The 15,447-nt window shown below is 50.4% G+C and overlaps 1 long non-coding RNA gene across 1 annotated transcript; it reads left to right on the top strand.

The window, feature by feature from the left end:
* The first annotated feature begins 5,592 nt into the window (after positions 1-5,592).
* Positions 5,593-15,161, top strand: LOC119253178 (uncharacterized). The gene is made up of 4 exons (XR_005126999.2): positions 5,593-5,806; positions 13,782-13,878; positions 14,376-14,461; positions 14,970-15,161. It is a non-coding gene; the product is annotated as an uncharacterized LOC119253178 (long non-coding RNA).
* The last annotated feature ends 286 nt before the right edge of the window (positions 15,162-15,447 follow it).

The following is a 15,447-nucleotide window of genomic DNA, read 5'->3' as shown; positions in this document are numbered from 1 at the left end:
AGACTTAGTTTGCTTAGCATAATCCCTTCCAGCTCTGTGTTTGGCCTGAAGAAAATACACTGCTGAGGGGAGCAGCGGGCAAGACAGGAGAGGTCTGCTGCGCCAAGTGGGTTGCTCCATTGCCGGCCAGAGATCAAACTCGTGCTGCAGAGCCTGTGGATTGATTCATAGTGCGGTTCTTAACACCTTGTGCCACCAGGGAGGCCCTGAGTTTATCTTCTGTGAACACTGAGTAGTATTCCACAGTGTAGACAGACCATATCTGTTTTGGGGAATTTGAGTTGTTTCCACAACTTGGCTACTGAAAACAGTGCTGTAATCAACATGGGAGTGCATGTCTCCCTTTAAATTATTCTTTTTATATTCTGGAAGTAGATGCTAAGGAGTGGAATTGCTGGATCACATGGCAGATCCATTTTTAATCTTTTTTTTAAACTTTTTTAATTTAATTTTTTCTCTACATAGAAGAACTGGGGTGCAGGTCAGGGGTGCAGGGGTAAGATGCTTCACCAGAGTGGGGAGCAGAACAGGTGGATCTACTGAAATACACTGCTGAGGGGAGCAGTGGGCGAGACAGGGGAGGTCTGCGCCATGTCGGTTATCTCCCTGGCCAGGGATTGAACTCAGGCCACAGCAGTGATAGCACTGAGACTTAACCCCTAGATCAACAGGGAGGCCCCATTTTTAATATTTGAGAAACCACCATTTCCTTTTCCATCGGAGCTGGACCAGTGTGCATTCCCACCAACAGTATAGAACTTTTCCCTTTTCTCCACATCCTGTTTCTGGTCTTTTTGTTACGGGTCATTCTCACAGGTATGAGGTTGTATCTCATTGTGGATTAACTAGGGGATACCGAAGTCACAAAATGGGGATCAGAAGAAATCTGCATATCTTAGTCCATGCCAGGTAGCTATGTCACACTGTAAAGGAAAAATTATCAGGAACACATTCAGGTGAGGCACAAAAGTATTGACATTCTTTTTTTTTTTTTTTTAAGATTTATTTATTCATACAAGCACTGGGTACAGTCAGAAGCATGGGAGAGTGAAAGAATTCACCAGAGCCAGAGCAGGGAACAGAACAGGCAGAGTGATGAAATACACTGCTGAGGGGAGCAGCGGGCGCAGCAGGAGAAGTCTGTCGTGCCATGTGGGATCCTTGCCAGTGGCCGGGATCGAACCGGTGCTGCAGAGGCTGCGGGCAGCTTCGCAGCCCAGCGCTCAACCGCTGCGCCACCAGGGGAGGCCCATGTTGACACTCTCAATAGTCCACCATATCCTCAGAATGTCCCCCTCACAGCTTTCCCATAACCTGGCCCCATCCTCTTTGCCCCAGCCCCTCCCACTGCAGGCCTCCAGGGTCTGACCTATGCTATGAGGCACAACACAGCCCTGGGCACTGTCATGCCTGAGGTATAACAAAACAGAACCAGGTCAGGGTCCACAGGAGATGAGAATGAAGGAGGAACGGATGGGTCAGCTTATCCTATGGGCTCCATCTACACTATCCCAAGGGTCTGAGTAATCATAAACCTGATCCATTTACCTCCAGTCTGGGAGTAGCTTCCTTCTTTCCAGCCTGTGGGAATAAAACATCATGTGAGACCATGGAGGGGTCAGGTCTTGAAGTCTTAAAGGAATCCCCTAATCTGGACCACAGGGACATTTCCAGAACTGTGAATGAAGACCCAGGTCAGGACTGGGAAATATGACAAAAGAAGTTCAAGGGAGACTGGGCTTACTGCCTCCTGGAGTCTTACCCAGGCAGGAAACTTGCCCTCTGATATTTTCTGGGATTCAGGTCCCTATAACAAGAACTACCAATGAGAACAAGTTGATTCACATTCACATGTGCTTTACAAAGACTAAGTGTTAGCAATCAGCTCCAGTTTGGGCAATAGGTGTGTGGATGGTATTTCCATTAAACAGGCAGGGCAAGTTCTCCCTGGGACTTGAAAGCCCCCAGTGGACAAGATCCCCCACTCCCTTCCCTACCTGAGCGCTTCTTCCTCCACATCACAGCTGCAGCCACTGCAGCTCCAGTGAGCACAGCTCCAAGGAGAACCAGGCCAACAATGACGCCCACGGTGGGGATGGAGGACTCAGAGGGCACGGGAAGGGGAGGGAAGGGAAGGGAGGGGAGGGAAGGGAAGGGAGGGAAGGGAAGGGAAGGGAAGGGAAGGGAAGGGAAGGGAAGGGAAGGGAAGGGAAGGGAAGTGGAGACCCTGAACTCCAGGCCTCAGTCTGACCCTTTGAAAGTCTCCAGAAGGGCTCCTGGTTCCCTTGAGAACAGGCTCTGTGCCCATGTCCCCCTCTCACCCCATCTCAGGACTCGGGGGTCCAGCAGCCCCTCATGCTGCACATGACATGTGTATCTCTGTTCCTCTCCAGAAGGCACCGCCACAGCCGCCCACTTCTGGAAGATTCTGCTCCTCCCACCCCCTCAACCCAGCCCCAGGCCTGGTCTCCACCAGCTCCATCTCCTGGGTCAGGTCCTCCCCATCTCGCTGCCAGGTCAGGGTGATATCCGCAGGGTAGAAGCCCAGGGCCCAGCACCTCAGGGTGACCTCATGCTCAGAGATGGGGTGGTGGGTCACCTGTGCCCTTTGGGGGCCTGAGTGGGACGAGTCAGAAATTTCATGCTTTTTGTTTCCTCCATGGACACTGAAGCAGCCTCATGACCATCCTCAGACTGCACAGGACAACATGCTTGGAGGGAGGAAGCACAAACCCCAGAAACCAGCCTGGTCTGGTTATAGCAGGTGAGAGTTAAACCAGCCTGGTCTGGGAGTCCGGGATAGCAGGTGAGAGCCCAGGGTGGGATGCAGGTCTCTAAACATTTTGTTGCTGACTTGGGTGGAGGGTGATGACACAGACAGGCGGGAGTGAGATCTCCAAAAATGCTCTCTGACCAAAAAACAAGATCTCGAGAGAGAAACTCTGTTCCTACGATGGCTGCTGGTCAAAAAGATCCTGCGAAGGGTGATTTCAGGGGTGGTCTCCCCTCTTTCTCAGGAGAAACTGGATTCCTTAACTGTCCTTCAGAAAAAGCAGGAGCCTCCAGGCCAGTCTCCCTCCCAGAGCTGGAAAACGTGGCCGACAGCTCCCTCTCTGGCCAGAAGGGGGCGCTTTCTCACCCATTTCCCTGCGGGGTGCGCGCCTCAGGGAGATCAAAGCCCCGCAGCCCTCTCACCTCAGAGTTGCGGCGCCTCCTTCCCCATCCCCAGGAGTCTGGGGGCCCCTCCACGCACCCGCCCCCCAGGCTGCTCCCGTGCTGCTCTGCCCGACCTTCCCCCTCCCCCTCGCGCCGGGGAGCTGAGCCGCGGGCCCGCCGGGTCCAGGCGCGCAGGTCCCCGCCCAGGGCGCGTCCCCGGCGCCGTCGTGGGGAGCTGGTCGTGCCCGCGGGGGAGGCGCCGTCGGGCCCCGCGGCGCAGCCCAGAGTCCTCTGGATCGTGGGAGACCCTGAGCCCGCCCTGCAGTCACCCCGTGGTCTCCGCCCGCACCCGATCTCCCGCCCTGAATAATCCCAAACTTAAATGAAACCTAAAGGGGGAAAGTCCCGCGGGCTCTTCCCCGGTCAAGGGGCCTGGCAGGGGCCACGGCCTCGGGGGTCACGGGGCCCCGAGACTCGGGGCGGGGGGTGGGGCGGGAGCGGTGACCCGCCCCGGCCCGCGCTGCTCCCCGGCCCGGCTCTGGCTGCGGCGGCCGCGCGGGGCCTCCAGGAGCGCTTGGAGCCTCCGCGCCGAGTGTCTGCGGAGCCGCGTCTCCTCGCCCGACCCTCCCGCCCCGCCCGCCCGCCCAGGGGCCCGCGGCTCCGCGCTCTGGCCCGGGGAGTCGCTGTCGAACCCCCGAACTGCGGGTCGTCCACGTAGCACCCCCGCGATGCACCGGGGCTCCCCGAGGCCGGGCGGGACATCACCATTTCTAACACCCTCAGAGAGGGGGAGCCTGGGGGCGGGGAGGGGTGAAAGCCAGGCGGACCCTCCCCCCTGGGCAGGTCCTGAGTCCCCGGGGAGATGGGGCAGGGGAGAAAGTGTCCAGGAGGGAGGGAGCTCCACAGACTGAAAGTGGGCAGCGGATCCAGAAGGGGCAAGACTCAGGGGACAAAAGGAGGAGGCAGATGGGGGCACAGAAAGGGACCAGGACTGAGGGGGCCACAGGGGTGACAGAGAGGCCTAAGCCAGCAGCTTCCTCTGCAGAAGCCTTTTCCCTCCACCCTGCACTCACCAGCCCAGGTGTCTGTCTGGGCCAGAGCCCTGGAGAGAAGCAGCAGGAGGAGAGTTGGGGACCCCATGATCAGCACTGCTGGGGTCTGGGGAGCTTCTGACTCCAGGCTGGTGGGTGGAGACTTACCTGGGCAGGCAGTGATGCTGACTGGTTCTCTGGGAACCTTCCAGGCACTGGGGACTGAGAACTGGGGAGGAGTCACAAGTGTCCAGGGCCCAGCACAGGTGGTGGAGACAGAAGGGAGGCTAAGGGGGCAGTGGGGTGTCCCCAACAGTAACCTTCCTGCCCTAGACACAGCCCTGGGGCCTGGAACTATGAGAACCAGACTGGGGACCTGGGGCTTTGCTCTGGCCCCTCCTCTCCTCACCCAAAGCTTGTCACCCTGTCTCCCTGATTCCAGGCCCAAGGACTGGGTCAGTGATTCTCAGTCATTTTCCTTCCTGGATCCGTGTCCAGTCTTACAGATTAGGGAGGACGCCAAGTATAATCTTGTTCAGGAGGTATTGCTCCCCATATTGACCACACTGGGAATAAAGCTGAGTTTGATCATGCAGCTGTTTCATTTAGAATAATAGTAATAATCCAATGCCTGTTGATAGATAATCAATAATCAATGCCTGTTAAATAACTTCTTTCTGAAAATAATCAGGGCAATGAGGAGAGTGGATCTTTCACGTGTTTTATGTTTGCAGTTGTCTTTCTTGTCTGTCTCATTGGTTTTCTTGTCTGTCTCATTAGAAGACAGGATTTTCATGTTTCCTTCTGCATTTAGTTGTGGTTCTGGTGGGAGTCTATGAAAAAAATGTCTACAGCCTCACACAAATATGTTGGAGTAGTGTTTTCACATTATTGTGAATATTCCACTTTGATACTAAATTAAATCTATACAGGTGGTATTTTCTCCCAGGTTATTTGCAAAGTGAAACCTGAAACAATGTCATTGAATATTTCTTATTCTGTTACATTTTCATAGTCCTCTCTTGCATAAAACTAACTGCAGTTAGTTTTAATGTGTGATTTTTTTAAAGTAATATATTGTTCCACAAGTTAATAAAGCTCTTCAATGTTCATTACACCAGAATCAAATTATTTTAAAAAATTCATTTTATTTTTCACCACAAATCCAAAAAGTAAAAGTAGTACTGGAAGTTGTCAAGTTAGTGATAGGACACAATTTTCCATGATTCTGTTTTTTTCTGAGCACTTGCATTTGGTCAAGGAGAAGTGACTGTCAGTTATCAATTGTCAGTTGATTTTCTTAAAGGAGCACACTCTCATTTTAAGGACAATGTCTGCTAATTAACCAAATCAAATAGCCACAGATTTTGTCATTCATTCCTTCATGTGAAGATGGTATTGCCTACAAAAAAGAAAAATAGTCCAATTCATCTCATGTAAATATTTTTCTTGGCACATAATAGGTGGGAACGCAGCAGGAGTGTTCTGTGTGCACTTGCATGTCCTCGCATCAGGTGCTGTAAAATGTGGATATGAGGATGATAGAATAGTGAAGATAATTTTTAATGCTTCAACCAAGAAACTTTGAAATGAAACTGGCTTGGAGTTGTGTTTCTGAGGTAAGTAGTTGTGAAGAATAACTACTACTGCAGTTAGTAATATAAGCTCCATTTTTAGTAAGTTTTACCTCAGCAGATGGCGAAATAGTGAAAAAGCCAATGGTGTCTAAGTCACATTTTGAAAATAGTTTTGACCTCGTGGATCCTGTGACAGGCTCTGGGTGACTTCAAGGATTCCACAACCACACTTTGAGAAATGCTTTTCTCAGGGAACCAGGGAGGATCTCCCAAATGTTCTTAGCCTTTGCCTCCTTTTCACTTGCCAGCATCCCTCTCCCTGGCTGGCTCCTGCCTCCCCAAGCTGCCTCCCCTGCAGACACAATGAGGAACAGAGAGAGGACCCTGGAGACTTGGAGCTTGCTCTGTCATGAGAGATGGACACTGAGTAAAGGTGACAAAGACACATGTAAACCCAACCTGAGCCAAGGGCTTGGAGGAAGGAGCGTGATTATTATGAAAGTAGAGCAGTAGGAGTGCTTCTATTATTTTAAATAATATCAAAAGATGTAAAAAATATATTAAAAACAGGGCCTCCCTGGTGGGATAAGGTTTACATCTGAGTGCTATCACTGCTTAGACCTGAGTTTGATCCCTGGCCAGGGAGCAACCCACAGGGGGCAGCAGACCTCTCCTGTCTCACCCCTACTCCCCTCAGCAGTGGATTTCAGTGGATCAGCCTGTTCTGCTCCCTACTCTGTATCTGGTGAATCCTCTCCCCCTCTGCACCTCTGGCCTATGCCCCAGTTCTTGTATGCATAAATAAATAAAAAATGAATCTTAAAAACAAACAAAAAATTACATGCAGCATCAAGTACAAGATCCATCTCAGACCCAGCAAACAGCAGAGGCTGGGGACCCAGTGGTGGTGCAGGTGAAACAAGACACAATGGGGGATTCAGTCAGCAGGAGTCAGGCTTTGTCGTCAAGTGAGTTTGATGGCAAACTAGAGAGGGTCAGTCTACCATCCAGCGCTGCCAGACCAGGAAGTCTGGGCTGGTCTGCAGCCCCAGCCAGTAGTCAGGCACCACCTGGGAGACTCAAGGGATAGCTTTTAAGTTGGGCTTAATCTAGCCCTTTGTTTAATTTCTCTATATCCATATCTAAGTGACATATTTGTCTTTCTCCTTTGGGCTTATTTCCATTAGCTCCATCCATGTTGCCCCAGAGGGCATGAGTTTATGTTTCTTTATGAGTAGTATTCTATTATCTATGTACCACCCCTTCCATAGCTTGACTACTGTAAATAGTGCTGCATGATCAGGGGGGTGCAGGTTTCCTTTGAAGTAGTGTAAAGTCCTCTGCAGGTTGTTGGCGCCTGCTGCCCTAAAGGGAGCCGGAGTCTCTGAGAGCACCTGCTTACTCTGCACAGGGGGTTCCAGGGGACCTTGATGCCCCAGCCAGATAAGACACTGGCAAGTAGTTAAGCTAAAGGGCCTCACACCGTGGGGCCGAAGCTAAAGGGACTCACACCGTGGGGGCGGAGATTCCTTGTGCCTCACACCGTGGGGCTGAAGATATAACATCCCTTTGTTTTTTGTTCTTGGTCATAAAGAGAGAAAAAATTTCTCAAAAAGTAAATTCGACAATAAATTATATGTATCAGCATACTGCAAGCAAATGGCACGGAAAATTATCTGTTTAGAAATTAGTTATTAAACAATTTGGCCCACTTGACAATGGAGGACAATTTATTGTACATGCCTGCACAACAATTATTTTTTTGCTTTTTTAGAAGTTTCCTTTTTAAAAGAAGTTTCTCAGGAAAGTTTTTTTTTTTTTTTTTTTTAATCTTAAATTTTATTTTTATATTCCCCCATACAATTGCAAACGCCCCATTCTGACCCCAATCCTTCCCCTCCCGCCCCCCACCCCCCAAAAAGTGTCTCTGGTTCATAGTTTTTTGTTGATTTTGATTTTCACTTTCTTATATTCATTTTCCTGGTCCCTTATTTAAGTTTTCTAGATTCCTGCTATGAGTGAGACCATCCGGTATTTTTCTTTTTCTTTTTGGCTTATTTCGCTGAGCATGATCCCTTCCAGCGCCATCCATGTTGCTGCAAATTGCATGTGTTTATCTTTTTTGAATGCTGAGTAATATTCCATGGTGTATATGTACCACATCTTCTTGATCCAGTCATCTACTTTTGGGCATTTGGGTTGTTTCCAAAGCTTAGCTATTGTAAACAGTGCTGCTATAAACATAGGGGTGCAGGTGCTCTTTGGAATTGATGTTTCTGTGTCCTTTGGGTAAATACCTAGGAGTGGAATTGCTGGATCATATGGAAGCTCTATGTTTAGTAGGTCCAGAAATCTCCACACAGCTCTCCATAGTGGTTGGACCAGTTTGCACTCCCACCAACAGTGCACAAGAGTTCCTTTTTCTCCACATCCTCGCCAACATTTGTTGTTGCTAGTTTTTTTAATATGTGCCATTCTCACTGGTGTGAGATGGTATCTCATGGTAGTTTTGATTTGCATTTCCCTGATTACAAGTGATGTTGAACATTTTTTCATATGTCTGTTGGCCATTTGCATTTCCTCTTCAGAGAAGTTTCTTTTTAGCTCTTCTGCCCATTTTTTGACTGGATTATTTTCTTTGTTGTTGCTGAGTCTCATCAGCTCTTTGCAGATTTTTGTGATCAGTCCTTTATCATTAGTGTTGGGTGCAAAAATGTTCTCCCAGTTGGTGGGGTTTCAGGAAAGTTTTTAAATGAAGTTAACTGTATTAAGGAGTTTCTAGGTAGAAAAAATTCTGATAGCTAAGAAGCAGCTGGTCTCCGGCTGAAGGCCATAAAAACAGAAGAGTCATTGGATGCCTAGGCTTTAGCTGATAGGAGTGTACGGGAGGCTATCCAGTGTCTTAGGTAATGGTCTAACTGAAATAAGTTTTAGTGTTAGGTTTGTTTTTTTTTATCTATTAACCTTGAAGGCTACCATCTAGCTGAGACCCGTAGGAGTCAGGAGTCCATGGGAATAGAATACACTAATTGTCTCTGCTTTGCACATGATGATGTAATTTCTCTGCTTGCTAAAAATGAATAAATAAAGACCTGCTGAGTCTCTCAGCAGAAGATACTTGCACCTCATCCAGTGTCATTGTCTCCTCACTACCTCATCCCCTTCCCCTTAGCCCTTAAATTTTCGCCAATGCCTTCTCATCCTTTCAGGAACCCCTGACCGACATTTTGCCGAGGCTGATCCCCGGCACTTCCCCAAATGAACTCCTGTTCCCTGAGGACATGCTGACTTGTGGCATGATCCCTATTAACTAGAAAAACTTGTTCCAGCAGTAACTTATTCAAGTGTATAAGCATAAACACAAATACACGCTATTTCCTCATCCCTTTGTTCATTTCTTTAATAAGAGCTTGGGCTGGGAGAGTGATAGGCAGAGCCGCTCTAGAGGGTTCTCCCCAGCCTCCCCCTGCAGCTAATTCACTTAGACTCTGAGTCTTCCTTCAGAGCTGAGAACTTCTCATGGGCTGTCTGAGACAGGGTAGATACCTTGGAATGGGACTGCTGGGTCCTAGGGCAGATCCACAGTTAATCTTCTAGGAAACCTGGATACTGTTTTCCATCAGGGCTGAACCAGTCTACATTCCCCAAATCAGTGCAGGACTGTTCCCTTTTCTCCATGTCCTCCCAGCTCTTGTTATGTCTGGTCTTTTTGATATGGGCCCTTCTCACAGGTGTAAAGTGGTTTCTGATTGTGTTTTGAATTGGAGGATCTTGAATGGATCAAGAAGATGGGGTACACTTCACTCCAGTGAGAATGCCCACGTTAAAAAAACAGAAACAACAAATACTGGAGAGGATGTGGACATAAAGGAAGCCTCTTGCACTGTTGGTGACAATGTGAACTGGTCCAGCCACGGTGGAAGGCTGTGTGGAGATTCCTCAGAATACTGAAAATGGACCTACGATGATCCAGGGATTCCACTCCTAGGACTCTACCCAAAGGACACAAAAACATTAATTAAAAAGGATATCTGCACCCCTATGTTTATTGCAGCACTATTTACAATAGGTAAGATATGGAAACAACCAAATCCCAAAAATAGATGACTGGATTGAGAAGATGTGGTACACATACACAATGGAATACTATTCAGCAACCATTAAGATCATCCTCAAATCCACATTCTAAAATACCTGCTGTGCTGACCTGGAAGGACAAAGGGAGCTCTTCTGCATTCCCAAGCACTGTGTCCTGGCAATGGGGTGGTCCCCAGGAAAGGGGGTTTCAGGTTTCTTGCCCCCCCCAAGAGAGGTTGGAGCTGAGCTGGGAGAGGAAGAAGAAGCTGCAGAAGGGATGGAGAAGGAAGGACGCCGGAAGGAGCCAGAAGGAGACCTGGAGGAGGCACGTGGAGCCAAGAGACACGTGAAGAAACTGCGCTTGCCTTTTGATCGTGGTCGGGGTGACACAGATGTGGGCAAGAGACCCGTGAGGAGGTGACAATGGCGGTTCTTGTCTTGATTTTGATTTTGCTCTTTTCCTCCCAGACTTGTCTCGTTGTTTCTGATCCTTTCCTGTGGGTCCCCACTAGAAGGTGCTTTGGACTTGGGGCCGGTTTGGGGCCTTGCTCTAGGCCAGTTCCATTTGGGTGGACTTTGGGTGCTTAAGATCATCCTCAAATCCACATTCTAAAATATCTGATGTGCAGGGAGAGGGGCACCCCAGACCCCACAAACCTGCCTGCTCTAAATAGGTTCTGCCATCCGCCACATCAATATAAAACATATGAGATTTTAATGGAAAGGAACTTTATTTTATTGATTTTTATTTTTTTATTTATGCAAGAACTGGTTACAGGCCAGATGCGCAGGAGGGTGAGAGGATTCACCAGAGACAGAGCGGGGAACAGAACAGGCAGACTGATGAAATACTCTGCTGAAGCTGGAGTAGTGGGAGAGACAGGAAGAGTCTGCTCGCCATGTGGGTTGTTCCAAGGCCAGTGGGGATCGGACTGGCACTGAAGAGGCTGCGGACAGCTTCACAGCACTACACTCAACCGCCTGTGCCACCAGGGAGGGAGGCCCTGGAAAAGAACTTTAATACAATTAGAAAACAATACAGTGTCAAGAGAGTGACGTATAAACTCCAGTCAGAGTTGACACTCAAAGAGAATTTCATTCCTATATTGGTCACACACACACTTAAGTTCATATAAGCAAGCTAATCCCAAGTTCCCAAAGTACATTTGACTATGGACAGTTGCTGCGAAGTGTCTTAGCCGGGCCTTCCACATAGGCCGTGGAAGTCTCTAGGCTCAAGGGCCCGCAGTGCGGATGGTCGTGCAGGGTATTGAGCTGACAGGCCCCTTGTGCTGCTGTCAGGGAGCAGGCCACCGGGGCCGCGGGGAGCAGAGCCTGGAAGTGCAGGTTTCCTGGTGTGCCGAACCCAGGAGCAAGCTAGGAGCAGGAGCAAGGAGAGGTTTCAGCTCCGAGCCAGTTGTTAGGACTGCTCTGAGTCGGCGTCAGGGAGCTGCTCCTTTTATACCTTCTTATCAGGTTTAGGCTCAGGCACCGTCTGCTTTACCAGTCTTTACCCCTCAGTATGTGACCTCAGCTACTTACACTCACAGTGCTCGCAGGCACCTTAATATTGTCAATTTTACTTGTAAGTTTTATATGTTTGTTACACCAACTAATGGGGCACAGAGTCAGGAACACAGCGTCCCACGAACCTGATCTGGCCGTCCTCGGGGGGCACAGGCTCTGAATCGCCGCATCCCACGATTCGGTCCTGGCCTTTAGTGAGGGGCAAACAAGCAAGAGGGACATCTCCACTACTCTTTTGTTGCCTAGGATTCGGGCACCTAGTCTGGATGGGCGTCCCCAAACTCGGGGTCTAGGTGTAACTGGAGTCGGCTGACATGGACCCACCATGGTTTATGGAACAGCCGACTGAGGGAGAGGGTTAGGTGAGGAGCTGAATACCCAGAGGTGAGGGCCTCCTAGGAAGGCGGGTCAGGCAGGTGACTCACCCCAAGGGTCAAGACCGGTGGTGGATGTGAGGGTCTGCAATGGAGAGGAGAGGTCCCAGGAACGGAAAGGAGGCCCCGTGCCAGGAGACACAGCCTTCCCGGGTTTTGGGCACCAAGATGAAAGGTTCAGCATGGTAAAAGAAAGAGCCAGGCCAAGCTTTCTCAAAGGAAGGTGTAGGGTAAAGAAAATATCAGGCTTTTCTGCCCTCCCGCCATCAGGATAGATGATGGATCCTTGAGGTCCTGAATGCATGCCTGATGGCGGCACCTGGAGTAGGGTGTGGGCATAGGTAGATGGGATTCACCTGGGCTAAGACTGTGCTTTTAAGGTCGGCGTCACGGAGACGCCAGTAGAAGCCAAGAAGCCGAAGCAGAAGCCGAAAGAGAAGCTGAGAAGCAGCAGAACGAACGCCAGAGAGCCCAGATAGAGTGAAGACTTGCTGGGGGGCTGGGAGGCCTGCCAGCCTCCCAGCCCCACAGCCAGCACCCCTGCCTGCCATATGCCTGGTGAACCCCAATAAAAGACCTGCAAAAAACCACTGAGGACTCTGACTCCTCCTTTACCCGGTCTGCATGGGATCAGAGAACCTGCACTGTGGCAAGTCCTACCTTTACAGAAGGGAAAATTTATTGTGCCCCAGGTGAAATTCACGGACCCAAGACAGGGACCCCTGTGTGGAGTCGCACACGTTGCCAGGGGGAAGCAGGCTTTTACAGGGTGAGGAGAGAGCAGGTGGGAGCCTGGGTTTGCAAGAGCGGGAAAAGATTCTAGAGCAGGGAGGGGTTCATTGTCTGAATTTTCTAGGCATGCTCCTGCATTCCTGCCCCAGGGGGCTTCCTGGTGGGCTTTTGCATTCTGGCCTCTTGCATGGACCTTTCAGGCTCCATTCTAAACTCACTCAATCCGAATTTGCCAGTGTGGGTAGTGGGGAGGGAGGACCGTGGATCTGAGCTCCTGCCTTTTTACACTACTTTCCGGCAGGAAAACTTTTTAAACTACTTTTCTGCTGCCCAGCTACATGGAGAACCTCTGGACTAAACAGATGATTCGTAAGCACCCGTCAAATTTGAAAGGTCTGGCGGGAACCAGAGTTACTAGGGCGAAAAGGCATCTGGTAGGAAGCCACCTGAGGCTGAGAATGAGGACCTGCTGATACCATCAGAAAACAACTGTTCCTCGTTACCTGCAAGCCCAGTTTCCCTCTCCCCATCCTATAAACACCTGCCTTCCCCTGACAATAGGCGCGGCTTCACCGGTCCCCACCTTGGGTCTGTGAAGTTTGCCCGGGGAACGCAACAAAGCCCCCCTTTAAACTTATTCTGTCGTCCTCGTCTTTCCCTCCTCATCTTCCCCTGCTGAACCTTTCAAAATTACAATATCCTACTGGAAATTAAACTTTGATATCAGAGACATGTCCTATTGTGTCAGCGGCACATGGGATTTTGCCTGATACGTTATATATGCTCCATAAACGCTTGCTGAGGTGGAACATGAATGGAACATTCTCTAGCTTTGCTCCTATTAAAAATGGTGATATTAAGTGCTCACTAAGCACTCCTTTTGGCTGCTTACTGTGCTGTTTTGTATGCGTGATGTTGTTGAGCTTGCACATTAACCCCAAAGGACACGGAAGACATTGGAAATGCGGAGAGGTTGGCACAAGGTCACCTAGATAATGATTGCACCTGGGCTCAACCCAACACTGATGCCTAAGCCTGTACTTGTTGATAGAGATGTGATATTCTGATTTACAAACCCTTTAGCACACTGCTAGCCAGAGTCACCTTATCCAGAGAGAGCAGCAGTAATAATAACTATGATTATATTGTGCCCTGGGAGCTCTGATTTGCTATTTGTGTGGAATGAACTCTCATAGTGCAGGTGGACATTATCCCCGTTTCGTCAGGTGGGAAACTAAGGCTCAGAACAGTCCAGGTAACTTATGTGGCATCATACCCTCCATCTGTCCCCACTTCTCTCCTTTCAGACATGGTTGCAGTTCTACGAGAGACCACTGGACTCCGTGTATTGAAGCTCCTCAGAGACCCGATGAGGAGGGATCCAGAGGGTGCCCAGATCTTACAGTAGGTAACAGCCCTGCCTGGAGCTTGGGGGCATTCTCTGGGGATCCTGCTCTCTCTGGAGTCATATTGTATCAAACTGTTTCCTCTGGGGAGCTCATCCTGATACTTCGGTCATGGTGCTGCACAGGCTGGGCACTGCCCGACTCCACTGGTGCCATTCTTGTAGACAGCATGACAACCCCTGGGTAGTGCCATGCAGTGGCCTCCACGGAGCTCTGTGCCTTCACTGAGCTCCTATAACATGTACTAGCTGTACCCCCTACCCCCATGGCAGTGCCCTCTGACTACCCTGCCCACATGCCCTGCAATCAGGAGCCATGTCCTTGGCTCGTGCTCTTCTGTTCAGTTCCTGCCGCCGGCCTGCCAGTAACAGGCGTCCCATTAGGGCTTGTGGCTCCCTTGCTGCTCCGTCACCTCTCGTGGCCTTGCTCTAGCTGAACCATTTGCCTGCTTCATCCGCCCCCTCCCAAAACCTGAGTGCCGCCTTCTGCCTACAGGGAACGTCCCCGGATCTTACCGTCCACCCTCGACCTAGGCAAGATCCAAAGCCGGCCTCAGAGCTCCCTGTTTCCTGTATGAGAATGTGAGTTTCCAGCTTCTGCACATCTGGCGGTCACCAGGAAGTGTAGAGCGGAGTCTGGACTGCCACCGGGGACAGGAGTGCTTGTCAGGCTCTGTGCCAAGGCTTTGTCATTTTCTCTGGGGCAGGCAGATGGCCTGTGAGCATCACTTCTATGAAATATATTGGCCAGCATTTATTCACCTCTTACTGCATGCCAGATGCCCCAGCAATGCTATCAAGTCTGTTCTATTCTTATCCCCTTTCCATGGAGGAGAAGGCAGGCTCCGCGCAGTTAAGCCACTTGCTGCCTTCACACAGCCAGTGTTCATGGAGACAAACCCACATCATGTTCTTAACTGTCGGTGTACTGTGTCCCCCTGTTTCGGGGGGACAGTGTTTCTCTCCCTTGGCGATGGCAAAACTGGCACTCCCAGCCCGAGGCAGGAAGGATAGTGGCTGGGGTGGGGAACCCCAACTCCTGAGGAACTCCTTTTGTCGAGCACCTGCCCCGTGCTGGCTGTTGTTGCAGGTGCTGGGGAACTAGACAACCAGCCAGGTAGCTCCTGCCCTCACGGTGCTCATTCTGTAGTTGGGGAGGCAGACAGGAAAGCTGTAAAATAAGAAAATTCACATAAGGATTCAGGCGGATACTAGCAGTAATGAAAACGTGCCAGAACAGTTGGTACACAGGGAATGAAACCAGCGAAGAGCCTGCCCGTGTGGAGCGTCCATCGAGCAGTGGTGAGGCCGGCCAGCGTGATCGGGACAAGGGCGGGGTGGGAGCTTGGCCGCCTCTCACAGTGGGCTCAGAAGAGGCCCCACTGAGGAAATACAGGAGAAGAGAGGAGCCCGCCCTGAGGAGAGCAAGGAGGAATATTCCCGCCAGTGCCAGGCTGTGCTTAAGGACAACAGGCCTCGAGGTGTGCTCTGGGGGAGGCAGCCAGTGGGCTGGAAGGTCACCTGCGCCAGGGCCTGCAGCTACGGAAAGGGGTTTGGATTTTGTCAGA

Source organism: Talpa occidentalis, unplaced genomic scaffold (genome assembly GCF_014898055.3).
Source record: "Talpa occidentalis isolate TD23 unplaced genomic scaffold, MPIMG_talOcc4v2.1 talOcc4.2, whole genome shotgun sequence".
NCBI classification, from domain to species: Eukaryota; Metazoa; Chordata; class Mammalia; order Eulipotyphla; family Talpidae; genus Talpa; species Talpa occidentalis.
Note: the sequence above shows the minus strand (reverse complement) of the source record. Positions and strands in the feature narration are given on the sequence as shown.